The following is a 13,223-nucleotide window of genomic DNA, read 5'->3' as shown; positions in this document are numbered from 1 at the left end:
GTTGCTCTCTCTCCTTATGATGGATTGGCAGGTGGATCTTGCATCTCTCTTACACAAACATACCCCTTCCAGTTGTCTTCATGCCATGCCATTGCACAGCTGCCACTTTTCCTTTTCTTCATACCCTCTTCCCCCACTGCCCAACCTGTCCTTTTCTGGATGTCACAATTTATGTAGTTCAGATCTGCAAGTACCTGCATACACTTTGTGTACCACTGACCTGCATGTCTGCAAACTGCAATGAGCGTGCATGATCCCCTCAATTCATGCTCAGCTAGGTGTGCACACACAAAATAAGCAGGGATACACATCTGCACTGGAGTTTGCATGCCCACAAGCTCAGGGGTTCAGAGGAAGGCATATACTGACCCGATAGGATTGTCAAACTGAACTACTCTCAGTGTTGTGGCATGATCTGTAAATATCATGCCTTGTTTGGTTGGGATTGAATTTATTTTTGAATTGTTTTCCAAGACCTCATTTTCAAAGGTCTGTTTGGGTAAGATGAATTATATTAGTAATCTTTGACCCATGATGAACTGAGATCAGATGACCAGGTAAATAATAATTTATATCTTAGAAAGAGTTGAGAGTTAGCATAAGAGCACATTAGGCCTAATATAAATTAGCATAAGGAACCAACATTGGGTTAGCAGATTTAGCAATATATATCTTTTAGTAGACTGTAAAGTCTTTATTTAGCCATACTTTCTTATCCACATTACATGGAGAACCATCTATTTGTGGAAACGCTCACAACAGTAGCCAGGACCCCAAAGATAGATAGCAGGAATGACAAATATGGATAAGAGACAAAGACAATCAAATATGGTCTTGGAAATAGGTGGTTATAAGGAATACGTGCATGAAAGGGAGTAAAAACTGACCCTTCAGTGGGACCTTAGAATGTCAGGATGCTTATCTGACATTAAGAGTAACCCACAGCCCTGTAGATTCGTGAGTACATGAGGAGGACTCTGCTATTATCTTGTTTTTCTAGTTCTGTGATTTTTGCATATATTGATTGTGGTATTAATAAAACAAAGTCTCTATGTACATCTCACAATTCTCTTTTTCACAGTTAATCTCTACTGCACCAAAGAATGAACCTGTTATTAGTGACAAGTGCATTTTGCACCCCAAATTAATCATAAGGCTATGCTATTCATAATTATGAAGCTACAGTACACTGTAACATTGCTAGGAATACCAATTGAAGCACAATGTAACAACACTGGACTACCATTTTGCCACTGCAAATTATTCTGGGTATGAACTATGAAGAAACTACTTCTATTACTACAGCAAGCTATACACTGCAGATTCAAATTCTTGTCAGCAAGCCCTCTCCAAGCTTGAGAGGTCAGTCTCATTCACCCATTAACTGTTGGTCTTGCTCATGTTGTCACCTTCATGCTTACCAAGTTTATATTGCTTTGGCTGGGTACAAAAGAGATTGCTGCAGTTATCGCTAAGCACCATGGTCTAGCTGCACTGGTATTTGTTGACTTTAGTCCCCAAATTCACTGACTTGGCTTTGCACCCCACATGACTCAAAATAACTGATCTTTATTTAATACATATGTGCAATATATCGCTTTGTATTTTTCCATTTGCAGCCAAGTCCCAGTGATATTTAAAGTATAACCGTATGCCACAACATTGATGATGATGTGTAGTCAAGACATTTATCTACATAATTTTGTTTCATTTTCATTCAGGCTTATGACTTTGAGTAAAGTGATGAATATACCAGTATTTACCTTCCAATTAAAAGATAACCTCTTAGAATTTAACTTTAGATATGAAAGCCCCTGTAGTAAATAGACTGCCTTTGGCTATGAAGTTTAATAGGATTGCTCAGTATCATTAGGGATTACCAAGAATACTGCCATATTTCCCCCAATATAGAAACTTTGTGTCTTAATTGACTATTTAACATAATTATTGTGACAAAGTTTCTCCTCTGCCTTGGTGGGTCCTGTGCTTATTGGAAGATTTGCTTGCCTCTGAGGGCTGCTGTGAATCTCTGTTTGGCCACTTTTGCTAGTGGCTCAAACTTGCTGTTCACTCAGCTAACCTCATCACTGGCCAGCATGGGGAAAGGGAGGAGAACAATCCCCGCAGTCTCTACTGACACACCTAGCAGGTCAGGGGATAGGTTAGGGACCTTCCCCACTGGTGGGACCCACAGTCCAGGTCACCTCCTCTTATCTCAAATCAGGAGTTGAGAGGGATGGAGGGAACCCAGGCCTGCCCTCTACTCCAGGTTCCAGCCCAGGGCCCTGTGGATTGCAACTGTCTACAGTGGCTCCTGTAACAGCTGCGTGACAGCTGCAATCCCTAGGCTACTTCCCCATGGCCTCCTCCCAATACCTTCTTTACCCTCACAGCAGGATCTTCCTTCTGAAGCCTGATCATGCTTGTACTCCTCAATCCTCCAGCAGCACACCTTCTCACTCCCTGCTCCTTACACACCCTCCCCTAACTGATGGGAGGTCCTTTTTAAACCAGGTGTCCTGATTAGTCTGCCTGCCATAATTGAATCTAGTATGTTCTTAATTGGCTCCAGGTGTCTTAATTAGCTTGCCTGTCTTAATGGGTTCTAGCAGGTTCTTGATTGTTCTAGTACAGCCCCTGCTCTGGTCACTCAGGGAACAGAAAACTACTCATCCAGTGGCCAGTATATTTACCTTCTACCAGACTCCTGTACCCCACTGGTCTGGGTCTATCACATTATGTATTAAGGATATTTACTTAAGCTGGAATTAAGGTAAGTAAATACTACTCCCTTCCCCCCCCCCCCCCCATAGCATTACAGAATGACAGGCTGTTTCATTAGCTAACCACAGACAGCTGATTACAGCCATATAGCTTGCCTGCCAGCTGAAAATGTTACAACATTATGCATGTGATAAGTGTCAAAGAAATGGGGGATTGTGACTTGGGAGCCATCAAATCACTGTAGACTCCAAATCTCTTTACTTTGCCTATGAAACTGAGCCTTGTCTTGAGCATGACAGTATCTGTTTAGGATTACCTACTGTGTTTAAACATATCTATTTTTCCTTTTAAGCTTAGACAGAATGCTGCACAAATTTAATCTTCTAAGTGTGTCACTTTTTTTCCAGGCATGCTGAGTGCCTGACTGACTACAGACACATGCCTCAGGAATGCGAACTTCAACAAACTGTTCCTCAGAGAGGCTTTTTATTCATAATGACCTTCTTAAAAAGACCATTGTGGAATTAGGAATTGGTTTGAGGGAAATAATTGGACAGCTTTCTTCATTTTCCACGCAGAAGAGATTTCCCTTGTCTGCTTTCACGGGGCTCAAACATGCAATCCTTACTAAAGCAAAACTCAGCTTTAGGTGAGAAGAACTCTTGCCTGTGTATGAGCCAAGTAAGACTCTTGATCCAAAACCAGTAGTAGTTATAGAAAATTCTAAATTAATACAGCTCCATGCCTTGGGGCATTTTCTGAGCTGATTTATTTATAGTGGTGCAAGCCAGGAGTAACTACACTGAGTTAAACTGTTATAAATCCCACGAGAGATAGGAAGCTGGCTCTTTGCTGAATGGTATCTTGAATCTCAACTGTTTTTGCTGTCTCACCTGACCCTAGTTGTTGTGTTAACTCTCATCCAATGAAGAGGATTGAAATCACTGAAATATGAAGATGGTCCTTAGCCATAGCTCAGCCCTCCTGACTATCCTGCTCTCCTCCTAAAGAATCTAATTGAAAGATACCTCTTAGATACAGCTGGATTTAGGCCATCCACTGGACTGTAGCAAAGCACTCCTCATGCTTACTGTTGGTTCCATGGGACTGATGGGATCTGCATTCAGAACAACTTTCCCTATAAAGCACATCACTTATAAACTGTTTGGTACCTGACACAGACTAAAGGCAGAGGTAGATGCCCAGGGGAAGAAACTTAAATACAAAAATTAAGTTAAGAAATTCTCGTTTGAGATTTAAAACTTGATACACCTTCTTCCAGCCATGCCACAGGATAGGGTAACCCACAAAGGACATGTAAGAATTAGTCACAACAAGAAAAGATGTCAGAACTAGGCATGCATGAACTGATTTGGATACCATGAAAGTTTATAGGGGGTGAAGGGCAAAGAGATGTAATTGAAGTCTATTCCTTAAAAGAAATAGATCTGCTGTAGATATAAGCAAATATTTTTAAGAAATTTTTGAATTCAGCTTTTTCTGCTCAGTGAATATCTGCCATTAGCCCAGTGTCCTTCAGTTTATTCATTGTCAAAATTTGAGTCTTTTTAACTTTGGATTCATCACAAATCAGTTCAAGCTGTGTTGCTTAGCTGAGATAGGTCACACTAGAAACAATGCCACAGGACTTATTCAACCATTTGCTTGTGTGTGAAAATTTAAAATTTGGTTTCTGAGAATGCTTGCAAATGAGATGCTGAAATTCATTTTCTATACACACTTGTTTTGGTAAATCCCTGTCATTTGAAAGCTCGCCAAAAGTGAAAACAAAAGGGGGAAAATATTGATATTAACAGCTCTAAGCAATAGCAAGAGAAGCTGCCTAAATTCATCCAGTCACATAAGCTGCAAACATGCTATGACCGGAAGCCATACCACCTCAGGCAGTCATGGTCTTACAAGCTAAAATGAGTCAGGCTTGGTAAGAACTTGGATGGGAAACATTTAGTGTATGTCTACACTTGGAGCTGGGGGGGTGGGAGGGAGAAGGTGTGACTCCCGGCTCCCACAGACATACTCATGTTTTGTCTCATCGAGCTAACATCTAGTCGTGTAGCTGGGTTAGCACAAGCAGTGGTACAAATAGCCATGTTGCGTACAAACCCACTTGACCCCTATGGGTAAATACTTGGCAAAGCTAGCCTATGCCACTACTCTATTTTTGGCGCACTCAAGTACCATAAGAGATAGCACAAGTATGTCTGTGTAAGCTGGGAATCACACCGTTAGCTCCAAGTGTAGACATAATCACAGTGAAATCCTGGCAATACATCAGGCAGTTTTATCTCCCCGAGTCCATTCTGAGCCAGTATTCGTGCATGACATGCCAAGCACTCAGGTGCTGTGTTTTACAAAAGATACAAAACCACAGTTCTGACTGTGGCCAATAAAAATCTCAGGGTGGTTGGTATTTTTGTTGTGGTGGTGATGGGCTTTTTTAGGGGATGGGAGCAGGTGTCTTTTAAACAAATAAGCAATGTTAATATCCTGGCCAAATTTTAAGTTTAATTACTTTCTACCATCTAAATGTCCCCTGAAATTTCAATTGGGTCCAATATTGTTTAATTCCTCTTCTAAACTGTTGTGCAGTGCTGCTATTATATAGTTACAATTTTCCAACCCAAAGCTGGGGGTGGGGGGAGTTCATTTCAATGACAAAAAAGTTATTCCCTGCAGAGTAACTAGTTTGAGAAGTATTTTGGCATCCTTCAGGATGCCAGGTGCAATTTAAAGACAAGATATTTACCTAACTTTCTCATGGATTGTTTTGTTATGTATGAAAGAGGATAATACTATGTGCTTGTGCCATTCACATATGAATTGGTTTTAAATGAGTGATAGAATGTCTCCTCCTCTAGGAGTTGCTAATATAATTTTTAAATCAGATAGATATGGCTTTCAGTCTCAGAATTTTCTTTGTGCTAGATAACATGTAAATACATCAACTCCAAGATTCTACAAGTTTCCCAATCATCCAAAGAAGAAGAGAACAGTACAGGTATCTACCAACAGAAAAGTCCTCAGAGCCAATACACAACCATTTTCTCATTAAATGCTGAATGTGGTTGAGCTTCAATTAACAGCTGAATCATTTTCAGATGCAAATCTTTATACATAACACACACTGTTAATATAATGTATAATTTGATACTCTAGCTAGCTCTCAGTACAAGAAATTAATTAATGGAAAACAATCAGCTCTAAAGTCTATGTTGCTGACTAAATACATACATGATGCAACTGATATAAATGTGTAACAAGAAATTTCCATACTTTTATGGCGAGTAATGTTAGAAATTATCCTAATGGTTTATGAACTTTCTAGATTATAAATTGGTATACATCATGCAGGGGCAGATTTTCTAGTCTATTCATGACAAAGAACAGATTATTAATACATAGCACTTCATTTCTGTATATTTTACATTAGCTATAGAAACACAAATAAGTTTCACCTGCTTGTGAAGTCTTAACCTAAGGCTTTGTCTAACCTAGAAAGTTGTACTGTTTTATCTACACAGGTATAGGTAAAGTGGTACAATCCTCCCTTCCCGCCCCCAGTGTGAAAGAAATTTATATGAGTATAAAAGATGCTTTATATCAGTTTAGCTAGTCCCCAATGGAAAGGGTAATCATACCATTAAGTCACCTTTAGCTTTATACAAAAACTGAGTCCACACTATGGCTGCTATATTGGCAATTTAAAAAACAAACAAAAAACACCTCCCACCTCCCAACAAACATAGTACAACTTTTAAGTGTAGACTAAGCCTGGATTACAAATTAATACTGGTATTGTTATTGCCCTTCCTGTACAGGAATAAGCTATAAAACACCTTATAGACTTACATAATTACATCCATACTGCAGGTAGTGGGATGGTCTAGTTTAAGCAGTAAAATTTTCTGGTACAGATAGGGCATTGAAGTGGAGATTGCTTTAGGAAGCTGAGTGTTTTGAATTATTCTGCAGTTTACCAGTGCTTTATATTCAGTTGGAAAGTGGAAATGAATTCAGTTGGAAAGTTGGAAATGAATATGGTTAAAAATGTCTCTGCAAAATTTCATGCAACTTTGATAATTCTTGCAAAGTTTGTTTTTTTTAAAAATTAACTAGATCAGTTCATTTACATGTCGTAGGGTGTGTGTGTGTGGGGGGGGGAGTTGAGCTTCAGATTCCCAGACAGCAGGTTTGATCAGTCACAGGGCTGGAGAGAGGGCCACAAGAATATTCACAATCCATTTTGTCTACTTGCTTCCAGGATTCCATCTCTCATTGCATCCAAAACTAGGGAGCTAACAGATGTGATGATCTGTTCTGAAAAAAATCACTGTTAGATGCTGACAAATACACACAGATTTCATTTCTCAAAGGCTGATTCAAAGTTACATAAAGGCATAAAACTAAAAGTTAGGTTCTACATCTTATAGGGTCTGCTTCTCGTTTACGCTCAGGCCCCTTACACACCATTCTGGCAGTGCAAAGGAGCTTGAAATTGATGCAACTATGCCAACTTTAAAGACCTTTTATTCTGCAAGAGTGACATCCGATGAAGTGAGCTGTAGCTCACGAAAGCTTATGCTCTAATAAATTTGTTAGTCTCTAAGGTGCCACAAGTACTCCTTTTCTTTTTGCATAAAGGGACCAGCGTAAGTGATAATCAGATTCATAGAGTTTATCACGCAGAGATATCCAGGGGTTACTAACAACTTAAGCAAGTAGCAGATAAAGCAATACAATAGAAGATTGCCTTCCCTCTGCAGGATTTTTTTTTTTTTTTTTTTTTTTAACAAAGAGTACTTGTGGCACCTTAGAGACTAACAAATTTATTAGAGCATAAGCTTATTTATTTATTAAAGCATAGCTCATGAAAGCTTAAAGAGGGGGAGTGCTTGTGGCACCTTGGAGACTGACGGGTTTGTTGGAGCGTAGGCTTTCGTGGGCTGCAGCTCGCTTCATCGGATGCATCCAATGGGGTGAGCTGTGGCTCGCGGAGGCTTATGCTCTAGTGGGTTTGTTGGTCTCTGGGGTGCCACGGGTACTCCTTTTTGCGAATACAGACTAACACGGCTGCTACTCTGAAACCTACCTTGCTTGTCACCATGAAAGGTTTTCCTCCTTTCCCCCCCCTGCTGCTGGTGATGGCTTATCTTAAGTGATCACTCTCCTTACAGTGTGTATGATAAACCCATTGTTTCATGTTCTCTGTGTGTGTGTATATAAATCTCTCCTCTGTTTTTTCCACCAAATGCATCCGATGAAGTGAGCTGTGGCTCACGGGGGTTTATGCTCTAGTGGATTTGTTGGTCTCTAGGGTGCCACGGGTACTCCTTTTCTTTTTGCGAATACAGACTAACACGGCTGCTACTCTGAAACCTGTCATTATGCAAGATGCTCAAATTTGTTAGTCTAAGGTGCCACAAGTACTCCTTTTTCTTTTTTGCGAATACAGACTAAAATAGTTGCTACTCTGAAACCTACTCTTTGTACTATCCTGTTACACTGTAGCTTCTCTTAGGAGACAAACACTTAGACTCAGCAGAAAAGTAAGCTTCCGTGACCTGAGTGAGTGAGGTTATTTTGATTTCACTGGTGTTGTAGCTGTGTTGGTACGAGGATATTAGAGAGCTGAGATGTGAGGTAATATATTGGATATTAATATATTGGAGCAGCTTCTGTTGGTCAAAGACAAGCTTTTGAGCTACACAAGTTAATCTGATCTACCTGAAGACATCTGTGTAGCTCGAAAGTTTGTCTTTGACCAACAGAAGTTAGTCCTGTAAAAGATATTATCTCATCCACCTTTTCTATCTTGATTAGAGAGACTTTCCCTGCTACTTCCACTGACCCACAAATCTGTAAAACTGTTTCCAAAGGATGCAATGTCTCCAGAATGGCCAGTATAGTTTAACAGAAGATTGTTGTTTGGCTAGAAGAGGACCAAAAACTAAAAAAAGCAGTAACTGCATAGAAAAGCTTGTCAACGTAAATATCACAACACTGCTTCCTTCTTTGAACCTAGAAACTCCATTTCAGGAAAAAAAAAGTTACTATATTTAAGTAATGTAACCAGATGATGAAAGAGCTCACCAGCCTCAGTAAAACAAGTACCAGAGGTTAAGGTCAACATGCCCTTGTTGAGCTATAGACCTCCCAGTGTTCAGTTTGCAGCATGTATGCATAGGAAGCAATACAGATACTGTAAACTCACTCTCACATTCACTACTAAAGTTAACAGTGGTTGACTTTATGGCTAAGATTTAAACTTTGGGCTTACCAGAAGTCCTAGGATGATTAACAAAACCAAACAATGTAATATGCACAGATTCAGTTACATTCTTGGAAGGTCAGATCAGAACAGTCTAATGGGTGTGCTGCTTCTATCTTTTTCTTCAGGAATACAAAATGCAGTGTTCTTTAAACTGTCCCTCCATTTTCCTCTGCTATTTACAACTTGTTCCCAGGGTCATGATGGAATACTGGAAACTGTCCTCTAGAGTTATTTAAAACATGCATTGTGTTTTTGTTTGGGTGCATATTCATAGTCTATAGTTTTAGTTGACTATAAAACTAGTTGACTATGAAACTAGCATCTGATCATCAGTCAGCCTAATGGTATGACAAATCCATCTGGAATTGTTCCCATCCTAGCTTTAATTCAGGTTAGTTGGAACCACCTTGGAGTTCAGTACCTGGTGCTGCCATTTGATGTTAAGGATAAACAAATGTAGGCAATGATGGAATGCCTCCAGGGTCTCAGTGCAACATTGATACATATTATATCGCTGTATAATAAATAGGGGGAAGCAGAGTGGTAAACCTGGATCTTAATCTGGGGTCTATTCTAGGTAAACCTTGAGTCCTAGCAGACAGAAAGATGTTAGCCTCATGAATGCATTGGAGATTGACTGACACAATGGGGGTGGGAGGGGCTGCTACCTACCTAGCACAAACAAACCCTGAAAATGCTGCCACTAACAAAAAACCAAAAAAAACAAAAAACTCCCCCTAACCTGTCAAAGCACTATACAGAGAAGAGGAGAAATATTCAGGCAGCGCCAGTCCAGCTGCCACCAGGCATTCTGTGATGTTTGTGGAGACTGACACTGCGAAATGCTCCTGAGAATTCCTCCCTTGGCAGTGTGGAAGAGTTTTTACATTTACCCCAGAACCACTTATTGAGCTATTTGCATTCACTGCCACAAAAGTTTCCATCAGGAGAGGGGACAGCTGAGAGTTTTGGCATGAAAACATTACTCGGGGCTCAGTTTACTAAGAAATACAGGATATTTGAGCTTTCCAGCATATTTCAGCCATGATTCTAACAAACTACTGAGTTTGAAAAGCAAAGTGAAAAACACACAGAGGCATGGTAACAGGAACCAAAGGAGGAGTTTTGATGAGAACAGAGAGGCCTGTATATGTAAAGTGAAAATATGTCCTCTTTGTTCACTGCAACAAGAATGATTCCACAGTCACGCGTCAAGGCACCTTAAGTTCCCAAATCACTATCAAAATGGCAAAACATGAGGAAACACACCTTAGTTTTCCTTTTCCTACTGTTCTTTGCAGGGATGGTCACCTAGGAGCTGAAGGAAAATGAAGCACCTAAGCGTGTGCTTACTTTAAGGACATGAATAACTCCATTGACAGGACCAAGGCTTTGAATTCACTGGAAAGAAAAAAAAATGCATTTTTTACACATTACACATTTTACAGATTAGCAGACAGCACTGACCAGACAGCAAATGTGAAAAACTGGGATAGGGGGTGGAGGAAGTGGGGCTAATAGGAGCCTATATAAGAAAGACCCAAAAATCAGGACTGTCCCTATAAGAATCGGGACATCTAGTCACCCTAACTGAGATAGATGTCAGTGTAAAATCCTGGTGGAGACAAGGTACAGGTGTTGATTACAGCCACATAGTTAAATGAGGTAAACACCTGATGGGAGGTATAGAGTTGATCTTGATTAGCTATATTGCAGTAAGAACTCCTTGCACTTTGTCTCCACTAGGATTTTACATCAAGACAGCTATCAAGATAGCTATCTTTACAGCAAGATGCCTTAGCCTAACTCAGAGTCTTAACATTAAAACCCAGGCTTAATGCTTTGGTGGGTTGGGGCCCTTCTCCACTTTTATTTGAAAGTATAGAGCTTGATTATACCCCCTTTGAAGTTAATGCAAAACTCCATTAAAGTCGTAGAATATCAGGATTGGAAGGGACCTCAGAAGGTCATCTAATCCAACCCCCTGCTCAAAGCAGGACCAATCCCCAATTTTAGCCCCAGATCCCTAAACAGCCCCCTCAGAGATTGAACTCACAACCCTGGGTTTAGTAGGCCAATGTTCAAACCACTGAGCTATCCCTCCCATGATGCAGGATAAGAATCATCATTTTTATCAATATGAATCATCATTTTCCCCACAAAAACATTTGTTCTGTGAGATGAGAAGAAAAAAAATGCAAATTATTTTGTCTCAGGAAAAAGATCCTGTGAAAACAGTAGACAGCAAATATTTGTAGACCAATTTTTGAATTAAGACTCTTCCTTTAGCTAAGACAATGACTCTTAACCCTCCCCCCCCCATTTGCATTTTCTGCTGTTAAAATCATTCACATGATAATCCTTATCACATGCTTTCCTGTTGATAATCCAGCTAATCTTCTCTTCTGCCTGTCAGGAAATATATTTGGTTTATTAAAAAACAAACACACACACACACACACATACACTCTTCAGGTGTCTAGTGAAATAAATTACTCACCAGCCTGAGTGTTTAATCCTTGCATGTAATTATTTTATTTCTTCACTATTATCTGAACACAAAGGTAGGGAATTCTTTTGAAACAGCCATCCAAAGTCATGGCTGTCCTGAAGGCATGCAATTCACATAGATACAAGATACTTTGTTCAGATCTGACAGGGTTGAAGCATTGAAGTGCTGTGCTAATGAAATTAAGTGCGTGCATTACTCCTACCATTGTCCATGGGAGTTGCGTCTCAGTTCCTGTTTACAGTGCGGAACATTTCCACTAATCTATCACTGAGAGGAGCAATTTGCAAATTTGAACCACTCAACATAAAATAGGTTAGGACTTTTCAGATCCTTTTAGACAGCTTGTCTCACTCTGACCCTACCCCAGATATTTGAAGAATGTTAAATTATTTGTGCTCATCATTCACAATCCATCATTCCCAATCACTCTTTTCATCTCTAAAGGAGGAGCAGGAGGAAGAGAAGAAAAGCCTCACACTCGCGCGCACACACACACACACACACGTACTTGATGCTAAGACTTTTTAAAGAGGAGTCTCACCTGGATGTTTTACTTGCATCCTTTCCATTTGATGTTATTAAAGGCCTTTAGTGATTCTTCTGTTTCATTCTTCTGTGCTAGTTTAGCAAGGGTGGTGACATACCATCTCAAATGTCGTGAGGCTTGTTAGCAAAGACCCTGTCACTGCAAGGGATCAAAGTGTTTTTGTGCTGGGTCCTTAGGGCAATGATCCTGGCTGTACAGCTGGACTCAGATGCAAGTGCCACATGGTCTAGAATGACAAGTGGCTGGATTCTCAAAGCAACAGAGTTGTTTTCCTCCGATGAATGGCATTTCCCAAAACAGAAGGGAGAAATTGGCACTCTTTCCACTGTCAGAGAATCTCATTCAACTTATTTCAGCAACCTCTAAACTCCAACCAGGGTGAAACTTGTTGAAATAAAAACATGGCTCTTTTCGTTATGCAAACTAAAAGGGACTCCTCAAGCAGACTCACCCCTGAAGTTAGAAGCAATCCAGTAGGGATTTATAATTCTGACTCCACTATTGTTCAATATACATTCTATTAGGGGGATGGGAAAGGGAGACCTACTGAGAATAACTTTTAAAATAATTCTGCAAATAACTGTCATATCCAACCTGAAAATATTCAATTGTTTCATTCTAACTTTGGTATGAAGTGCTCTGTCAAGAGGTTTCAGAGTAGCAGCTGTGTTAGTCTGTATCCACAAAAAGAAAAGGAGTACTTGTGGCACCTTAGAGTCTAACCAATTTATTTGAGCATAAGCTTTCGTGAGCTACAGCTCACTTCATCGGATGCATGAGTTAAAATGGAGAAAGGACCACAAGATTTGGCCTGAAAATGGTGCACTGATTATCTTCAGAATGTATATTGCGGATAAAGACAAATGAGAAGCATACCTAGACTTTTCTGCACAATAACCAAGGCCTTGTATTAAGTAACAAGATCTTTAGAACTATATTTATATAAGAGAATATCACATTTTCTATACATCTTCTCCTCTGCCCAGATTTCTATTAATCATCTTTTCAGACTGAATGCTGCATGTGGAATTCCAAATGTAAAATGAAACCTCAATGTAATCGGTCAGCCTAGTTATAGCACTTTGTATGCTGCAAGGGTAGCTGAGCTGAATTTAAGGAGGCAAAAATCAATTCATAAACAACTTTAA

General features: G+C 39.9%; 1 long non-coding RNA gene across 2 annotated transcripts in view; it reads right to left on the bottom strand.

The window, feature by feature from the left end:
* The window catches only part of LOC119850428, a 33,485-nt gene extending 21,254 nt beyond the window's left edge, over window positions 1-12,231 (bottom strand). Inside the window, exons 1-3 of one of the 2 annotated variants that reach the window (XR_005290850.2) lie at window positions 12,070-12,231; window positions 10,286-10,417; window positions 6,382-7,057 (exon numbers count right to left, since the gene is read on the bottom strand). This is a non-coding gene — a long non-coding RNA (uncharacterized LOC119850428). Of the gene's footprint in view, window positions 1-6,381; window positions 7,058-10,285; window positions 10,418-12,069 lie in introns of those variants that run through there. The other variant, XR_005290849.2, reaches the window with a different exon arrangement.
* Window positions 12,232-13,223: the final 992 nt, after the last annotated feature.

This window comes from Dermochelys coriacea, chromosome 2 (genome assembly GCF_009764565.3).
Source record: "Dermochelys coriacea isolate rDerCor1 chromosome 2, rDerCor1.pri.v4, whole genome shotgun sequence".
NCBI classification, from domain to species: Eukaryota; Metazoa; Chordata; order Testudines; family Dermochelyidae; genus Dermochelys; species Dermochelys coriacea.
This window is presented reverse-complemented; position numbering and strand designations above follow the sequence as displayed.